At 52.8% G+C, this 19,822-nt stretch overlaps 1 protein-coding gene across 3 annotated transcripts in view; it reads right to left on the bottom strand.

Moving 5' to 3' along the window:
- SETX (senataxin) overlaps positions 1–2,818 on the bottom strand; it is a 67,235-nt gene extending 64,417 nt beyond the window's left edge. The window contains exons 1-3 of one of the 3 annotated variants that reach the window (XM_062207323.1): positions 2,723–2,818; positions 2,317–2,425; positions 1,471–1,551 (exon numbers count right to left, since the gene is read on the bottom strand). The gene's annotated coding sequence lies outside the window, so the exon portion shown is untranslated. The remainder of the gene's footprint in view (positions 1–1,470; positions 1,552–2,316; positions 2,426–2,722) is intronic. The other 2 variants (XM_062207324.1, XM_062207325.1) reach the window with 2 other exon arrangements.
- Positions 2,819–19,822: the final 17,004 nt, after the last annotated feature.

The following is a 19,822-nucleotide window of genomic DNA, read 5'->3' as shown; positions in this document are numbered from 1 at the left end:
CTCCCGGGCCACAGCAGAGAGCTGGCCTGGAAGAGGGGCAACCGGGACAGGATCGGTGCCCCAACCGGGACTAGAACCCGGTGTGCCGGCGCCGCAAGGCGGAGGATTAGCCTAGTGAGCCGCGGCGCCGGCCCCCTAATTTCTTTTTATGCCCATGATTGATTACATACTCAAGGGTGCTGCAAAAACTTCACAGACTCTTTCTCTTTCAATTAAACAAGTCAGGAGTGGGCCTCTGGAACCCACACTCCAGGTGTGTGCCCCAGCTCCTGCTAACGCACACCCTGATGGCAGCAGGTGATGGTGCTAAGAGCTGGACTCCTGCCACCCACGTAGGAGGCCCACACTGAGCTCCTGGCCCATGGCTTCAGCTGGCCTGCTGCAGGCATCGGGGAGTGAACCAGCAGATGGGAGCTCTCGATCTCTTCCCTTTAAATAAAGCGAGCAAGCTTATGGAAAAGGGGATTAAAAGATAATGCAAGGGCCAGTGCTATAGCATAGTGGGTAAAACTGCTGCCTGCAGTGCCAGCATCCCATACGGGCACCGGTTTGAGTCCCAGCTGCTCCACTTCCAATCCCGCTCCCTAGTAATGCGCCTGGGAAAGCAGCAGCAGAAGATACAAACCTCTGGACGCCTGCACCCACCCACGTGGGAGACAGGGAAGAAGCTCCTGGCTTCAAACTGGCCCAGCTCCAGCCATTGCAGACATTTGGGGAGTGAACCAGCGGATGGAAGATCTCTATCTCTCCATCTAACTCTGCCTTTCAAATAAATAAACAAATCTTTAAGAAAATAAAGATAATGCAAGGGTGGGTGTTTGGCCTAGCGGCTAAGACCCCTTGGTTCCTGGTTCCAGCTTCCTATTAATACAGACCTTGGGAGGCGGCAGTGGTGGCTCCAGTTCATGTTCCACTGCAGACGCCTGCCCTTTCTGGACACCAATTCAACTGCATTTTACTGAGGTCTGCCTTTTACAAAGGCACTACAGGTTAGGGGATGCCGAAGACATGTTTTTTCAGAACAGCAAATTATTGTATTCAAAAAATTTCTTGTATGTGAAAGGCCAAACATAATACTACAAAGTCGGGGCCAGCGCTGTGGCACAGCGGGCACCAGCCAGTCCCAGCTGCTTCACTTCCGATCCAGCTCTCTGCTGTGGCCCGGGAAGGCAGTCAGCGCTTCGCCAGAGCCGTGATTTCTCAGTGTTAACTAGTCAGACCTCAGCGACAAGCCCTCTTCTACTCTTCTCAACTACCCATCTTCAAGAACAAACCTCCCACATCTCCCACTCTCAGCGCCTCTGCTCTCCGGCTTCTACCCTTACGTAAGCCCCGCTCACGTCTTCATCGAAGTTCCTACTGCAGCGCTCTCTCCCCAAATCCTCTACAGCACAGGACAACGCTGCCACGCTCTCCGCGGCTCCAGTGACAAACCCTTCTCCCCCCTTCCTTCGCTGCTCCCGTACACACCCGAGCTTCAGAGGCCCTCCCGACACTGCTGGCTTCCGCGTGCAGTCTCTCTTTCTGGGTCGCGGGGAATCCCACAGGAATCTGAGAAGAGTTACGGATCACCACTAACCCGATAAGAACAAAGCACAAAATGAAGTAACTTCTGCTAGGCACAGACGGAGGACCCCGTGACCACGGCACCTGCAGCCTGTGGACGAGCCTCCAATGGCGGGCGCTCCTCCGCTGCTACAGACACCTGCAGCTGCAACAGTAACGACCCACACGTGCCTGGCCCTCGGCCCCGTGCATCAGGCCCATACATGCGGAGTGTGCGTCCTCCCCGTGCTCCGCACGCCGCATCAGCCTTGCTGAGCTGCGTGACAAGCGGCGCCCGCGACACGGAGGCCTTAACTCACACCACGGGCTCTCCCGTCCCCCGCGTCAAAGCTTTGCAGACTGAGAATGTACTTAAAACTAAATGCCACTCCGGGACAGACAGACAGCCAACAACCGGCTGTACCCCTGTACCCCGAAGGAAGCTCCCCCCGAATCCACGGGTCCTCACTCCCTGTGCTGCCGGCAGGGGGTTCTCCCACGCGCGGGGGCCCCGGGTCCCGGCACCAGCGCCCTGGCTCACAAGCCCAGCGCACTCGGACTCCCCTCAGGGCCTAACGACCCCTGCGCCGAGGAGCTGCGCCCAGGGGCCAAGGCCGGCGGGCAGGTGCGCTGCAGGCGCGGCCCGGGCACCGGCCGTGGCTCTCGCCGGCCTCTCTCCGGCCAGGGCCCGGCAGACTCCGGCCTGTCCGGTCTCCCCTGCACCGGGGCCTTCCGATCAAGTGACTGAAAACGACCCTGAGAAGCCATTACCTGGGCGAGCGGCCGCGGAGAAGAGTCCCGCAGGGCCACTACTGGCGGGCGGGCGCCCAGCTCCGCGCACGGGCGCGCACACGTGGGTCCCCAAAGCGCATTTCTGAAACTGACAGACGGACGGCGCTGAGCGCCGGGCTCCCCTGCCCGCGGGCGGCCGGGCCAGGCCCCGCGCCCCGCGCCCGAGAAGCCGCCCCCCGCCGCCGCGGGCGCAGCCGGCGGGCGACGGCGTCCAGGGGCCCGGCGCTTCCCGCGGCGACGGGGCCGGGGCCGCAGGCGGAGGCCGCGAAGGGGCCGGGGGCCCGGGCAGCAGGCACGGAAGAGCCGGCCCGGCCGCCGCGACCCTCCCCGGGCGAGGGAAGGGGCCCAGCCCGCGCCGCCCCAGCCCCCACGCAACAGGACTCACGCGCCGCGGCCGTTGCTCCCAGCAGTCCCGCGCGCCCGCGCGGCGCAAGCACTCACGCAGCCCGGCCTGCAGCCTCGAGCCCGCCGCTCGGCCCACCCGGCTCGGCCCGGCGCCGCCCGCTAGCCCACCTCCATACCCCGGCCCCAACAGCCGGCCGCAGGCGGAAGTACGCGCGCCCCGACCGCGGCCGCCGCCCTAGGCCCCGCCCCCCGCGGCCGCCGGCGCGCGCAGGCCCCGCCCCTGCCGCGGCGGTCTTGTTTGGGAGCGTCGAGGGGCGGGGCGTGGGAAGGGAGGCCGCGAGGGCGCCGCCAGGAGGCGCACACGCCGGGAGCGACGTCACTTCCGGGAGGCCGGGGCCGGCCAATCAGGAGCGCGCGTGCGGGTGAACGGCGAACGACCCCGGCCCCGGGCGACGCGCGGGCTCACTTGGCCTGGGCGCCGTCGGGGCGGCCGTTTCCGCCGCGGCCTCTTCCGTGTCGACGCCTTAAGGTGTTTCAGGGCGGCGGAGGAGTTGGTGTTCTCTTTAAATTTCCTTTAAGACACCTGAAACAGAATAAAAGCCCTATTTTTGGGGGAGGGGGGGAATAAAACGCTTTGTGTCAGCACAGGGCTGTTTTCAGGAATTGGGCCCAGGGGCCCCGCTGGCGCCGCCCGCACCCCGGCCCGGCCCGCGGGTGCAGCCCGCCCGCCGGGGTAGCCTCGCAGGCCCGGCCCTGGGCCCGCGGGAGACCCCGGCGGGGTGTGCGGCCCCCCGGGGGCGGCAGCCCTGCCCGCCCCCGCCCCGTCGCCGGAGCCACCGGGCACGGCCGAGGCCGCGGCCCCGGGAGCCCGCCCTGCCGCCGCCCGCAGGCCACGGACGCTCTTACCCCCGAGAGCCCCGCGCCCGGAGTGAGACGGAGCCGGGGCGGCGGGGGGGATGGTCCCGGCCCAGAACGTTCTGCGGGGGGCGTGGCCCGGCCGGGGGTCGCGAGCGGCGACCGTTACTCCCCGCCCCCACGGCCCCTTCCTGTTCCAGTGCAGTTGTGCAGCTGCCTGGGGCCTCGGGGTGCGCGCGGGTCCCGTCCAGTACTACACAAACATAAGATCTGGGTGGCTCTGCTAAGAACTCCCGGTTTTAGGACTTTTTTTTTAAAGAGCTCAACGAGAAGGTGGAAATGACCCGGGCTTCTGTGCCCCGCAGATCAGATCGGGTCCACAGCGGGTGTACGCCCTCCTAGGGTGCCCTCGATTAGCCCTGGGGTCTTGGAGTTTATCAGGAGTAGCCCTGAACCCATGCCAAGTGCGAAGGCGCTGAGCACAGCGAGAGAAACAGGAGACCCGGCCTCTGGGGAGTCCACCCCCCAGCTAGTTCTAGTTTTAGAAGCACACGGAAGTGATTTAACTTAAAAAAAAAAAAAAAGTTATGTATTTGAAACCCAGAGTGACGGACAGGGAGAGAATCGTCCGTCCGTCCCCTGCTTCGCTCCCCACATGGCCACCACACCCCATGCCGGGCCAGGCCGAGCCAGGACCCAGGCACTCCCTGCGGGTCTCCCTCCCGGGGGTGCCAGGGGCGCCCAAGCACTTGGGCCGCCTTCCACTGCTTTTCCAGGCACATTAAGCTGGGGCAGGAGGGGCGCAGGCAAGACCCAAACTGGGGCTCCACTGTGGGATGCCGGCACCACAGGCGGCAGCTTAACCCTCGGCGACTCAATGCCAGCCTCTACTTTTTATAAAATAAGGAAAAAGGTGAGATCCGGGGTTGCAGAAAATATTCACTCCGTTAAAGGTTCTCCCAAGGTCACGATTTAGCTTGGTGGCGCTGCGTCAATTTTTCCAGCTGTCAGATCTCATTTCTCGGGCGTCTGTTCCTGCGCAAGCTGCGTGGTGTTGCAGGGGTGGGAGACAGAGTCAGACAGCAAGGACAGGCCACAGAGTTTTAGGACGGCGAGCAGCCTATGTTTCTGAAAGACCATGAGTGAAAGCAGGTCTCAGCCTAGACTCTAGGGGCCAGCACTGCAGTGTAGCGGGTAAAGCCGCTGCCTGCAGTGTCCACATCCCATATGGGCTGGCCTGGCTGCTCCTCTTTTGATCCCGTTCTCTGCTATGGCCTGGGAAAGCAGTAGAAGGTGGCCCAAGTGCTTGGGTCCCAGCACCCGCGTGGGAGACCTGGAAGAAGCTCCTGGCTTTGGATCTACCCAGCTCTGGCTGTTGTGGCCATCTGGGGATTGAACCAGCAGTTGGAAGACAGGACCTCTCTCTCTCTCTCTGCCTCTGCCTCTCTGTGACTCTGCCTTTCAAATAAGTAAATTAAAAATATCTTTAAACAAAAAGAAAATCTTGCACCCTAAGACTGACTTGGCTCAGAGCCTGCTCCCAAGGCCACAGGACAAAAGCGCAGCCTGTGAGACTGTAGGAGCTGGCCACAGAGAGAGCTCAGGGCCTTGAATTTATTGTGGAATGTTAGTTTATAGCCAAATTTGTAAAGAGAGCAGAGGGAGTTGCTGGGGAGACTCCCGCCAGAGGTCCTGGGCTGGGTGACATCCTTGGGGACCCAGGTTGGTTAGTTGGTTGGTTTCTTTTTAAGATTTATTCTATTTGTTTGAAAGACACAGTTGCTGGTTCACTCTCCAAATGGCCACAACAGCCAAGGCTGGGCCAGGCCAAAGCCAGGAGCCAGAGCTCCATCCTGGTCTCCCACGTGGGTGGCAGAGGCCCAAGCTATCTCCTGCCTCAGTATGAAAGCACTCAAAAGTTTTCCGGTGTAGGTACTGAACACAAATACTTCAGAGTGAGGCCAGGTACTTGCTCATCATAGACCTTCTCATTTTTAGATCGAGTCTTTCAAAAAAAATGAAATTTTTATGGCTTTTTTTTTCCATTTTGAATGTGTGACTCATCCACCTCCTTAGTTAAGATTACCAGAGCACTACATTCTAAATAAAAATATATATTCAAATGAAAAACAAAAATTTCCAGGGGCAGCCCTGTGGTGTAGTAGGGTAAGCATCCGCCTGTGGTGCCAGCATCTCATAGAATCAAAAATAAAAGAGAAGAATAAAACCTTTGGGAAAATACGTCTCCGGAACGTGTACCGAACTCCTGCAGCTTCATCAGACAAATGATCCAACTGTAAAAAGGCGGACAGCTACAAAAGGTGGCGATACCAACTGCCAGGGAGCAGACTGACCTGTGATTGGTGGGCCACGGGGACATGTGACAACCAAGATGGCTGACCAGGCTTGGCTTCACAGGGGGAGGGCTGGGCCTCAAGGAAGCAGCAGCCCTTAGGGCTGGGGAGGAGAAGAGGCAGGAGAGAAGACAAAGTTTCACCTTTAAAATCAGTGGGACTGAAACACACACCCGGCCCTGCAGGGGCGTCCTCCAGCAGCCCCCCGGCTCAGGCAGGGTACCCCAGTTAGTTACCAATGTCAGGCTCTCATCGCCGGCACACACTCGCACACCGCACACGCCCCATAGTTAGCAGTGACACAGGTCAGACAGGTCCAGGGCCCAGTTTAGAAAACCAGCCACAAGTGAACCAGTCCCAAAGTGATGTGAAGTCAGGGCAGGGCCTGGAGCCGGCCACCAAGGCGGGTGGCAGGGCTGACTGAGGGTGAGAGACGATCGAGTCAGGATGGCCAGTGACAACTGGGCCCCTTGAGCATCACCAGCTGGACCACAAGCTATCCCACGCTGGATGGGAGCTGACCCGTTTTACGTGGTCATCCAGACTGGTCTCAGTACTTCTGCTGTTTTTTGTGCCTGCTGGCACCTTGCTCACGCTGGGGTCTGGTCAGCCCAGACAGTCCGTGTGGTGGAATGAGAAGGCCATGCCAAGATGGCCACTGGCAAGCGAGCGTCAGTTACTCAAGAATGGCTTTGAAACCCCCTGGGAACCCACCTGGCAAAGGAGCCTGCCTGGCAACAGGCTGTGATTGGTTATGGGATAAACCGCCCCTGGGCCGGATTGGCTGCCTTGGCTATGTAAGCTGCTGTAGCATCTGAAATAAACGAGGCGGAGGGCTGCTCGCCTCAGGCCTGCTTTCACCCGGCTCCCCCCCGGGTCTGTGTGGTGGCTCCGTGCCTCTTGCCCCCACCACACGAATCCACAGCAACCAGTCCGGGGACGGTAAGCAGTGCTGGCAGAGCTGGTGGCCCAGGAGGTCCTTTCTCACTCACGTGCCCACTCTCCGTGGTCAACTCTGCGACCATAGAGATCCGTGGCTGGCGAGACGGTGACCCGGAGTGGTTCCCAGGGAGTTCTCCGCTCGGTCACTTTTGCCAAAATGGCTTCACGTATGTCAATTTATATTCACACACAAAATGGTTGCTCCTGGGCCCATACACGCTTTACACAGAAGGGCCGCGTCTCCGGACGCAGCAGCCCTGTGGGGCGTGCAGGAGGCATTTCTGTGTTTTCTGTGTGTTTTGTGGTTGCCCGGCTCCTGCTAGCATCAGTGTCCACCGCAGTTACCTGTGCCAGCCCGGCTGGGGGTCCTCCGGGTGGGAGGACAGGTGCTTGTGCGAGGAGCTCTCCGAGATAACCGGGGGTGAGGCGCCCTGTAAAAGAGGCCTTGGGAGGGAAAATCTTTGCTGCGTCTACGTGTTATTCTCTCTCCTAACACGCACGACATTACTCTATGCACGCGTTATCAAAGACCCGCAACTGAGGGGCGCTGCTAACCTCCAGAGTGACTGAAACTCAAAAGATGTGCGGGAGGAAGTGCTGGCGAGGCTTGTGGGGCCCGTGGAGCTCTCAGACGTTGAGAATGGAAACGGAAAACGGCAAAACCATTGCTGGAAGCGAATCCTGGGAAAGGCTCATTGTGTGTCTGAAAGGCAGGGTTACAGAGGGAGAATCTTCCATCCTCTGGCTCACTCGCCAAATGGCCACCGTGGCCAGACCTGGGCCAGGCCAAGGCTGGGAGCCTGGAACTCCGTCCAGGTCTCCCGCATGCGTAGCGGGGACCCAATCACTTGGGCCGTCTTCTGCTGCTTTCCCAAGTGCATTTTCCAGGCAGGGAGTGGGCTCAGAAGTAGAGCAGAGGCCGACGCTGTGGCATAGCCGGTAAAGCTGCCGCCTGCAGTGCCGGTTCGAGTCCTGGCTGCTCCACTTCTGATCCAGCTCTCTGCTATGGCCTGGGAAAGGAGTAGAAGATGGCCCAAGTCCTTGGGCCCCTGCTCCCAGCTCCTGGCTTTTTATGGCTCTCTGTAACTCTGCTTTTCAAACAAATAATATTTTTTAAAAAAATGGAGCGAACCAGTGCTCATAAGAGACGCAGCATCACAGGCAGCACCTGAACCCACTGCACCGCAACGCCGACTCCAGTCATTTTTTATGAAGTTAAACATATACCTCCTCTGTAATCCAGCCATGCCACGCGTGGATTTTTACCCAAGTTAAATGAAAGCATATGGTAAAAGACTTCACTTATGATAGCCACAAATTTGAAATAACCCAAATACCCATCAATAGATGAGCGAAGATAAACGAAGTGTGGCATATTTATCTAATGAAAGCCAATGAACCAGCTGACACAGGCAACAGTCTGCGGCCCTCGTGCGCTTTATGTTGAATGGAAGCAAAGAGAACCCGATGAGCAGTCCCACAGCGTTCTGCAGTCGGCAGGTGAACCTGCAGTGGCAGCCCCAGGTCACTGGTTCTGTGGGGGATCTGTGGAGAAAGGGGTCTTGGAAAGGGGTCCTGGGTGTCCTCTGGGATGGAGAGAGAGTTTTCTATCTCGATTGGTATTTTTTACAAAGCATGGCGTTGCTAACTCTTGGAACGAGAAAGGCCGTGTCTCTGTATGTCTGTATGCACAGCGTGCGATGATGCTACAAGGCTGATGACGCGGCAAAAGTGAGGGTGAACGAAGCCCCCAGCCAAGATGATGGCAACAACTCAGTGAGCTTATAGAAATCATGGCCCGAGGTTTTGGATTATTGGTGATTTTTTAAAAGATTTATTTACTTGAGAAGCAGAGTTACAGAAAAAGAGGGAGAGAGAGGGGAAGAGAGAGAGAGATCTTCCATCTGCTGGTTCACTTCCCAAATGGTCTCAATGACTGAAGCTGGTCTGATCTGAAGCCAGGAGCCAAGAGCTTCTTTCAGGTCTCCCATGCGGGTGCAGGGGCCCAATCACTTGGGCCATCTTCTACTGCTTTCCCAGGCCACAGCAGAGAGCTGGATTGGAAGTGGAGCTGCCAGGTCTTGAACCAGCGTCCATGTGGGATGCCGGCACTGCAGGTGGCGGCTTGACCCGCTACAACACAGCACCAGACACCATTTTTCAGTTTGAGAATTCTAATTAATCCATTCAAAGGAGCCCAGGACTAGAAGCAGGCCAGACTAACTCTATCCCACAGCTCCTTGTTAGCATGTACACACCAAACAAAACAGGATGGAAGCCCATGCTAACAAATATTTGCCAATGGACAAGATGAAGGTTTCGACCAAAAACAAATTGGCAAAGGTTCCATTATTTATTTTTATTTGAAAGGCAGAGCTACAGAGAGGCAGAGGCAGAGGCAGAAGCAGAGAGAGAGAGAGAGAGAGAGGAGAGAAAGGTCTTCCACTGCTTTCCCAACAAAAAGTCCACGGAGGACTTAACACCAAAGCTTCTCAAATTTCTCCAAGAATAAGAGGAAGGAGTACTTCCTAATTCATTTCTTTTAAAAATATTTATTTATTTATTTGAAAGGAGGAGTTAGGAGAGAGGAGGAGAGACAGAGAGATCTTCCATCCACTGGTTCACTCCCTTCACCCAGGTCTGCCGCCTGGGTGCAGAGGGGCCCAGGACTTGGCCATTTGCCACCTCTTTCCCAGGCGCATCAGCGGGCAGCTGGATCAGAAGCGGAGCAGCTGGGACTCAAACTGACACCCGTATGGGATGCTGGTGTCGCAGGCGGTGGCTTAACTACTGTGCCACAACCCCGGGCCCTACCTAACTCATTCTCTGAGGCCATTGTTAGCTTGCTACCAAAGCCACACAAAGGTATCGCAAGAAAATGAAACTATGAACCAAATAAATTAACATTCTTTATGAACATACATGCCAATATCCTCAACAAAATGCCAGCCAAACAAATCCAACAGCATATTAAAGATTAAACCCCATTAACAGGTAATATTTATCCCAGGACTGTAAGAGTAGTTCTATCTCCAGAGAAAAGGCCGTGGAAGCCGTGGGGAACTTGTCTGCACCCAAGAAAGAATTCAGGCATGAGACAGAGAGCGGAGTGATAAGGCTTTACTGGGAATAGGGCATTCGTCAGACCAGAAGGGACAGAGAGTGTCCAGTCGCTCGTCAGACCAGAAGGGACAGAGAGTATCCAGTCGCTCGGACTTGAGGAGAGCGGGGTTACCTGGTGAGTGGAGAGGGTACACCTGGCGGCTCAGCAGAGAGAGACAGAGGGCTGAGGGTGCACTCTGTTTGGACTCCCTGGGTGTTTAAGGAGTTTGTTTACCACCTCCCCTCCCCCCCCAGGACAAAGGATGGGGAGCCCTGGGGAAGGGTTTATTGGGTGAAAATTAGCAAATTCCTCCCCAGATTTGCTGGCAGAATAGAGGGGCTTCCCTTAGGGCATCTGTGATTTGTTGCCCCCATGTTATCAGGTAACCCAATTGGCCCCAGGGAGTGAATTCTCCTGGGAGCTTTCCTGGCAGGAAGGGCTGGAACCACCTATACGGTTATCAGGACCCGGGCAGGACGAATGCTGGGCTTCCGGAGCTTCCACAGTAGGTGCTGGTCTTCAGCCTTTCTCTCTCTCTCTCTCTCTCTCTCTCTCTCTCTCTCACACACACACACACACACACAGGCTGAATTTATGACTTGCTACCTAACAGTTCAACACACAAAAAAGTCAATATCACACACATCAGTGAAAGAGAGTTGGATTTTCATTTGTCTAAAAGTGTTTTATAACTCCCCCCTCCCCCTTTTTTAAAGATTTATTTACTTGAAAGACAGAGTTACAGAGAGAGGCAGAGACTGAGAGAGAGAGAGAGAGAGAGATGTTTTCCATCCACTGCTTCACTCCCCAAATGGCTGCAACAGCCAGAGTGAGCTGATCTGAAGCCAGGAGCCAGGAGCTGCTTCTGGGTCTCCCACGTGGGTGCAGGGGCCCAAGGACTTGGGCCATTCTCTGCTACTTTTCTCAGGTGTGTTAGCTGGGAACTGGACTGGAAACTGGGGCAGCCAGGACTCCCAGTGATATCGGAATTGACCTCCTAAAATATGATATGAAATGTGGCCCTGTTAGGTAGGAAGTGAGATATGAGCTTATGTGTGTGTGACAAAGGCCTAAAGAGAAGACGTCTATGTCCAGCACATGCATCTGCATCTCAAAGTCACCCCATAACATTTCAGGGGGAGCCCAGTGTTCCCATCCTGCCCTGCCCCCAACCCTGGGTTAGGCCAGCGCCAGCTAGGCTTCCTCCTGTCTGATACCTTCAGGGCAAAACTCAGATAGGAGCTTCTTAATATTTACAGCCATCAAATCCTTTGTTTCAGGAGGAGATGTGTGAAGACAGAGCCCCATCTCCTTAAAAACCCCCAGCCTCGGCTGGCGCCGTGGCTTAACAGGCTAATCCTCCGCCTTGCGGCTCCAGCACACCGGGTTCTAGTCCCGGTCGGGGCACCGGATTCTGTCCCGGTTGCCCTCTTCCAGGCCAGCTCTCTGCTATGGCCCGGGAAGGCAATGGAGGGTGGCCCAAGTCCTTGGGCCCTGCACCTGCATGGGAGACCAGGAGAAGCTCCTGGCTTAGGACCAACGCGATGCGCCGGCTGCAGCAGCCATTGGAGGGTGAACCAACAGCAAAAAGGAAGACCTTTCTCTCTCTCACTATCCACTCTGCCTGTCAAAAAATAAAAAAATAAATAAAATAAAACCCCCCAGCCTCAACCAGATGGCGCGCTCAGCCCTCTGCCTCTCTGCTGAGCTGCCCGCCTGGCCTGCCCAGGTGTAATCTCTCCACTCAACCATGCAACCTCACCCCCCCCCCCCCCAGTCCAAGCGACTGGGCACTCTCTCCCAGGTCCTGTCTGGAGAGGTGCCCATCCGTTCTTACAGATGTCCCTGCCCTAATACACTTTGCTAGTTTACCTCTCACTGCTCTCTGTCTCACGCCTGAATTCTTTCTTGGGCGAAAACAAGATGCCATTCTCTGGTAACAGCCCGTTAAGTTCCCCGAAGGTCGAGTCTGGGGTGCCAATTGTTATCAAATTTTGGGGTGCCACATGATATCACCATATGCTTATTACTAAATCCCAATATTAATAAGCCCAAGCGGGTTCATGCCTAATATTTAGAGAAGAGTTCTAAATACTGTTAGGTAGAAAGTCAGTTATGAGCTTATGTGTGTGTGACATAAAGGCCTAAAGAAAAGACATCTACGTCCAGCATATGCATCTACATCCCAAAGTCATCCCGATAACGTTTCAGGGGCAGCCAGGCCTTCGCATCCTGCCCTGCCCCCTCCTACCCGGTAACCCGCCAGGTGGGGGCCCCGCCCCTTCTGCCTGACAAATCTTCCACTCTCTCCCAGGTGCAGCCCAGTATCTGCATCTCAAACACCCTGCTGGGGATCCCCATTCTCCAGGGGGTCCTGCTCACCCTTCCTCCCGGCTGATACCTTCAGGGGAAAACTCGGAGAGGAGCTTCTTAATATTTACAGCCATCAAATCCTTTGTTTCAGGAGGAGATGTGTGAAGACAGAGCCCCATCTCCTTAAAAACCCCCAGCCTCAACCAGATGGCGCGCTCAGCCCTCTGCCTCTCTGCTGAGCCGCCCGCCTGGTCTGGCCAGGTGTAATCTCTCCACTCAACATGTAACCTTGCCCCCCCCCCTTCCGAGTGACGGCACTCTCTCCCAGGTCCTGTCTGGAGAGGTGCCCATCCATTCTTACGGATGTCCCTGCCCTCACTCCTGTGCCGCGGACCAACTCTCACGGAGTCAGCAGACCGAGGGAGGACAAGGGCGAAGGCTCTAGGAGGATAGGAATCGGCGAGGGGAAATGACAGACAGACACACTGTGCAGTGTATGCTGCTGCGTTTATTTGTTGCAAGGCATAAGCTTTTATACCATTTTTACACGGAACTTGGCAAGGCAAATACAGGCTTTAAGGAAAAGATATTATGATTACAATCATTAACAGCAGAACAGTCCAACCCACATGTGAGACAATAGTGGTTACATTGCCCGCAAGCACGATCTTTCGGTTTCTCAATTTTTATGTGCTGTGAGATTTATTTTTACACTTTTATGAAAGGTTACACAGAGTTTATTTTTTACCTTAAAGACAATTTTCCTTTTATAAATTTTTTGATCATTTTATCCCAACCTCCTCTCACACGCACTAATTCCCTATCTGAATAAGCACTATTATACCAATAGTGTAGTGCGGGCATCATATCCTTAATTATGGCTGTCTGGCCCCAGCTAGCCTTTCCATAAATGGAAGCTGTCTCCACAATTGCCGTTTTCCCTGGAAATTTACCCATCGATTTCCCCATGAATCATATTTTCCAAAGAATGGGAGAGGGGGTAAATATTTTTCCACTTGAGGGGTCCACCGAGGACGAGTCCACCACCGCCCATTAATGAGATATTGACCATATCCTTTTGGCAAAGTTCTCTTGGGAATCTTTGCTAATTCTTGCTCTCTTTTGGAATTTTTTTGGGCGTGCACATTTCCTAATAACATCTCCAAGTGGGCTTTTGCCGTGCCATCTCCTTCATCAAAGCTAAGCAGCTCCAGCTGCTCCGTGGGATCGAGCAATGTTCCCAGAGTGCCATTTGGGGTCAATGCCCAGGCTACATTGTACACAGCCTGGATGAATGGTGGCGCCCACAAGGATATGTTCCCGAAGGTAAAGTTTATTGGATCCTGGTGTCCCACCTGTACCCCGCTTGACTGCACATAGCACAATGAAAAAGCACTGCTAAAATTAACAAGAGCAACAGCAAGGAACGTTCTCTGAGCCAAATTGGCAGCCTCCTGTTTTTCTTGCCGCCAGGGGCCATGACGACCGCTGACTGCATGGGAACCGCCTGGGGCTTCACTCCGCGGAGCACTGACCCCACCCCTCCAGCCAGAGGGTCCCAGCATGGCAGCATTTTTGCTACGCAGATGGGACAGCTGTGGGCGTAGCACTCCTGAATTCTTTCTTGCTCGAAGACAAGAAACCTGCCATTCTCCACTAACATTTTTGGCGACCACGAAGGGACTTTGAGAAGACATCTGAGGTCAATATTCCTTCCCTCAAGTGGGACCAGATCTATGGAAGTGACCATTGAGTGTCCGGCACCCCACAGCTCTCCTAGAGTGCAGAGTCCCCCCGGCCACGGCTTAGCTACGGCCAAAACTCCAGAGGGATTGTAAGGAACGGGAGGGCGATTAGGAAGGGCAGTTGGCTGAGAGCCTGGAGACCCCCTGAGCTCACTTTGGCTTCCTGGCAGCCGGACTACGACCCGAGGACCAGGTCTCTCTCTTGGAGGGATGCCTGGTCACGCTGCCTACTGCTACGTGAGCAGGGCTTAGCTTCGGTCGAGGCTAATATTGGCCCTCCAGGTAAACTAGGTAGTGGGCAATCTTGAGTGATAGGAGATTTCGAACCCCACTCAGCCCCCAGGCATCAGGGCCTTTCCCTATGCTGTCCTCCAGCTGAGATTCGTAGGGGAAGGTGAGGGCAGCCGCTCACATCTTGTCCTCCTCCCGGGGCTCCCTCCCCCACTCTTTTGCTCTCCTCTTCTCCATTCCTATACTGCTGGCCAGGAGAAAGGGAGAGGGAAATTCCACAGGTCTCTCCACCTAGGGAAAAGCAGTTACCTGTTAACCCTTTCCAACCTGGTAGAAGGTTTTCCGTCTTTGCAGCTTATGGTAGCTCTGGTGCGTCTTCAAGTTTTTGTGCGCTGTTACTGTTGCTAAGCTTTGATTGCCTGAGGCCTGAATCAGGAAAGGAGCTCCAGTTAACTGTTTTAATCGACTGAGCGCAGTAGTCCCGATCTGGCTTTGGTTGAATTACAGGAGGTTCCCAGCACTCTTGGTGAAACGGCACACCTACCCAACCCCACGGCCAGTCCTGCCAGGCCCCGGTGTGCGCAGTCTTCCCTGTAAAGGGTGGAGGGGACCACAGCCTTTCTCTGCACTCTATTCCAGTCCACCTGCCGCACCCAGGTAGGCAAAGCCAGATATCTCTTGGGAGAGCGCCCCCCCCCCCCCACCAGGGCTGCTTTTTCCTTTCCATTCCCAATTCAATACCACTGCTGGCCTTACCTAAGGTAGGGAGAACCTTAATCCACTAACCCTTTCCAACATGATGGGTTTTTCTCTTTGCAGTTAATGGAAACCTAGGCAATGGGCTCATACACTGATGACTAGTTCTTTTCTGTGCTGCTGTCCCTGACTTATCTGATGAGAGTGTTCACGTGTCTTGAAGGTTTCATGTTTTTCTATTGCCATTATGAGTCTTGATTGGGAAAACTGCAACGCGAAGTTGTTTACGTTATTTGTCTGTTTTTAATGTTTGAGTGATTACCCAACTGATCAGAAACGTACTAATTGTTGGCTAAACCGCTTGACTCTGACAGCTTAAATTCTAAACCGAGTCTTCCAACTTTGGGCTTCCAGCCGGATCCCTGGAACTCTCAAAGGATGAGACTCTAAAATTTGTTAAAGTAACAGCTGTTTGAGTCAATTCAGATTATGTGAAATGTATTAAAATGTTGTAAATGGTGTCAGACCTATGCTGTATTCATGTTTTTGCTTTCCAGCTAGAGTGGTCTTATGAAAATGAGAGTAAATTCTGTGTATACAAGCCTTTATGTTGTTAACTAAAGTAAGCCAGTACAGATTGGTTCAGAGAATTGAGGTAATGCAAATGCCCTTAGGTTCACTCAGTGGCTCACTTGCTCAGTTTTCATGTCTTTGATTTGCTTTAAACTTGTTTCTCTTGGATGAAGATCTTTTCAAAGTTGTAAACATGCACTAGTGTCCATGTTTGCTGTCCAGGACGTGTTATCCTCATGTTACTTAAAAGCATGGATGCCGCGGACCGGCTCTCGCGGAGACACAGACCGAGGGAGAACGAGGGCGAAGGCTCGAGGAGAATCAGGAATCGGCGGGGAAATGACAGACAGACACACACGTTATGAGTATGCTGCTGCGATTTATTAGCGAGGAAACCAGAGTTTATATAGGGAAGCCTACATTGCTGAAGACAAAAGAAATTCCGAGATTACAAAAACTTGGTAAGGTTAATGGGGTTATATAATTAACTTTACAAGGGACACAGGGAGACATTGTGGTGATGGTTCGCAGACCTACTTTTAAGAACAGAAAAGGTAAAGGTCGGGTTACTAGTTAACCTTTTATTATGAGAACCGGGGACAGGGGAGTTATCAGATGGTGCTGCTTGTTGGCCCAAGTCCCATACATCACCTAACTAAGATTGAATGTAGCTTTCCCATTCCCCATGTTGCCTAAACCTTCTGTTAACCCGGAATCTAAATCACACATCAGCTCCCTTTGTTTTACCTTGTCTAGGGTGTGCTGTTTTTTGTCAATGTTTAATGCCTCCTCGTAAATAGCCCTAATGACTGGTGGGCCAAAGTCTAAAGTGTTTTTTGTTAATTCTTGTGAAATGCTTATTGGCACTATTTGATTCCCTTGTTTCTGATCATGGTGCACTTGTCCTGACGCACTACGCGGCATAACTACTAAGTACAAATAAAGCAGGTAAATCGTGCATAATAAAATCATTGTCAATGCTGGGACACATTGCTTCATTAACCAGCAGCAAACATGTCTTCCACTTCCATTACGTGAGCCGAGGGTCTTTACGACCCTTGGCTGCACAGGAACCGCCCGAGGCCCCACTCCATGGAGCTCTAACCTCGACCCTGCAGCCGTAGACCCCCAACGCCACAACATTTTGCTACGCAGGTGTCACAACAGCTGTGGGCGTAGCACATGGAAATGTAATTTTGACTTTTAATTCAGATAATGGTGTGGTATTCAGTAATAACTCAGTGTCTTAAGTCATCTAGGCATCAATGCTAAGTAAAACATGGGAAAATGTATTGTGTGTACTTTTCACATCTTAAATTCGATAAGAGAGACTGTTTGAGTTTGTTAGCATGTATTCTCATAGGTTGTCCATACATGACAATTCAAGACTATGTAAAAGTAACTATGAGTGTAAAGTTTCAGAAGGTGTGAGCAAGTCATGAAAAGTTTTAAAAAGTTTACAATTTAAAAATTGTTTACAGAGTTTTCTTTAAGTTGACCTAAAGTTGAAGTCTGATCTTCTGTTACAACAATGAGGTTTTTAAAAAAAGTGCACTAATGTTAGTAAATATCTGGAAATGGTCTAAGTCGTAAATCTTGGAATCTGCTTTTGCAAAAACTGTAACGTCTATTTTAACTGTGTCTGCTTAATTGGTTGCTCTGCCATTTCTGGAGTTAGGTCCTGTAAGCTCTTTTTGACTCTGTTAAATAGTTCTGAATTAGGTGAACTCTTATGTTCAAGGTTTTTATTTCTGGTTTATTCGACAAGAGACATAGAATTCATGTTCTGCCGAAGTAGTCTATTGTGTACTCTACTGTCTCTGTTAAGTTCAGATTGATGAAAAGCATTGTTAAATATCATTATGATTAGATCTGGTCTAAAAGCGTTAAAATCACCCTAAATGAATGGCTATCATTTCAGGATGTTAAAGAATTCTATTTTGACCAGATACTCTAAGTTCTCTTGGCACCTTTAACAGACTTTCTAGAAATCAAAGTTCTAAATTCTCTGGACTTTTGGTATCTCCAGAGGGGCCCCTGGAGATGTCAAAAGAGATCTCTCTCATCTTGCAGAGATAATAACCAATCGGCTGTTTAGATTAAAAGTGGTGCCAAGATGTGAAATGATGCTAAACTTCAGTTATAAACGTGTTTCTTTCTAGCTGCTCCAGTCTCTGGCTCAGAAGCCAGATCCTTTAAAGAGGGACTGACAAAGTCTCCATCCAGCTAACGCTGAACAACCAGGCATTGCTAGTTTAAATGTATTGCTAGTTTAAATGTGGATCAAACGGGAGGTCTAGCCAAAAGGGAGAAAGTGTTCCAAAAGAGACTTAGAGACGATGGGAGATGGTTATTTGCCAGATGCTAGAGAACTGGGTTCCAGGAGCCCAAGAAAGCTCTAGTGTCCACAGGCTACACGGTGAGAGCCCGGAAGCCCCAACACCTAAATTTATGGGTTACACGGTAAGACTAGTTAAACCCGGAAACCCAGGCCCATAACCCACTGGCTACACGGTAAATATCCGAAAGCCACAGGATGGCAGAGACGTCTGCCACAACTTCTCCTCTCAGTCAGGCGACGCAGTAAGCACTGGTTAAACCGCCGGTTAAATCTGAAAGCCCAGGAAGTCAGGCTAGAGACCCAACTCGCTGCCTCACTTCTCCTCTTTTCTCTTAGAGAAGGGAAGTCACTACAGTTCTGCAGGACTCTCCACTGTGATGTATGGTTTGATCCCCAGATCTTATGTAAGGGATGCCTGACCTTCTCTGTAATAATGCCTGGCCAAACAGCATAGCCAAAATAAGAGGTTAAACTATGAAATAATGTGACAGCTAGATTGATTTTTCGGTATATGCAGTAAATGGGCAGAACTCCCCTTTTAACCCAAACTGAGGGATAGATAGGAAGTTGTACTGATGACCTCAAAGTATGCAAGCAGGTCACCACGGTTGATCTTACCTAAAAGGTCATAGTTCTCATGGGCACGGTCTTAACTCGCAGGAAAAATACTAAGTGTCAGAATTTGCCCATGATCATAGTTTTTTTAGCTCACCCTGATATTAAACAAATCTTCAAAAATCAGGGTTGGGTTGAGCACCCCCTTGACTGACATCATAGAGCCTGCCTCCATGGTCTACTTTATTAGAGACCAGGAGAACGAGGAGCAAGCTAGCAGCAGGAGCCATGTAAGGACAGGCAACAGGCCAATCAATGGCTGTTCTGCACAGTGATCTGCCGTCAAGGAGACCCAGCAAGGCCAGTGCACCCCAAATGGCACCTGTTTCCGGTATAAGGAGCCAGGGCATTGGGCAAGCAGCTGTCACGACAGAAACCGGCTTCTGCCAGCTCTGCCAAGAGCACGGCCACTGGACACGGAACTGCCCTGGGTGTCGAAGGACTCCTGGTTCAGAACCGCAGACCCTGTGGCCCCGAGCTAAAAAGCCTTTGGCTCTGCCCAGCCTCTGCCCAGCTTCCAGCTCCAGCCACTGCTGTTGAGGGGATGGTCTAGGGTCAGTGAAACGCAAGTTGCCTATTTGTACCAGCCTCCTATTCAGCTCTCCTCCTAGTCCAGCCACGTAATGCAAGTCAACAGGTGCCTCCCTGAAAGGAGATTCGCATCTCTTGCAATTCTCTCCCAGCACCCCTGGATAGGTCTGGGCCTCCCACACCCAGCCAGGCCTTCAAAGTCTATCCAATAGTATGAAGCTTAGCAAGCCTTTCCCGCCAGTTCCAAAAATACAGGGCTTTCAGTAACAGCTAACGTAGACAGTCCCGCACCTATCTGGACAGGTCCTCACTGAGGACTTAAAGGGCCTATCTTGAGGGGGGTGCACAGTAATCCATAATGTAGATGGTTAAATGTAAATGATTTGTTGGTTTGTCTTTTCTCAGCCTGAGACTCCAGTCTTGTACATTGGCTTAACTTCCTAGCAAAACTAGCTACTAGGTATCTGGAGGAAAACAAAGCATTGCTAGTCCATTAGAGTGTTAATTATTTAACCCTTATCCTCACCCCTGGGGAGAGAAAACCAGCCCCAGAGAGGATATGGGCCATGCAGCAAATTCCTTCTCCTCCAAACTTCAGGCAGTCCCAGTGTTCTCTATCAGGTGACAGGTCCCTAGATACAGGGAAACAGCACAGTTCCTAAACCAGGCTCTCAACAGGGAGCCAAAGCACAGCACCCTCCTTTGGGGAAAGAGCAAACCACAGCCTCTGCTCAGCTAAAGGATGCTATGATAAAGCCCCTGTGCTAGGACTGCCAAGCCCAGAGAGACCCTCCCAGCTGTACGTCACTGGGAGGCAGGGAGTCGCCTTAGGAGGGTTAAC

This window comes from Lepus europaeus, chromosome 12, assembly GCF_033115175.1.
Source record: "Lepus europaeus isolate LE1 chromosome 12, mLepTim1.pri, whole genome shotgun sequence".
NCBI lineage: Eukaryota > Metazoa > Chordata > Mammalia > Lagomorpha > Leporidae > Lepus > Lepus europaeus.
This window is presented reverse-complemented; position numbering and strand designations above follow the sequence as displayed.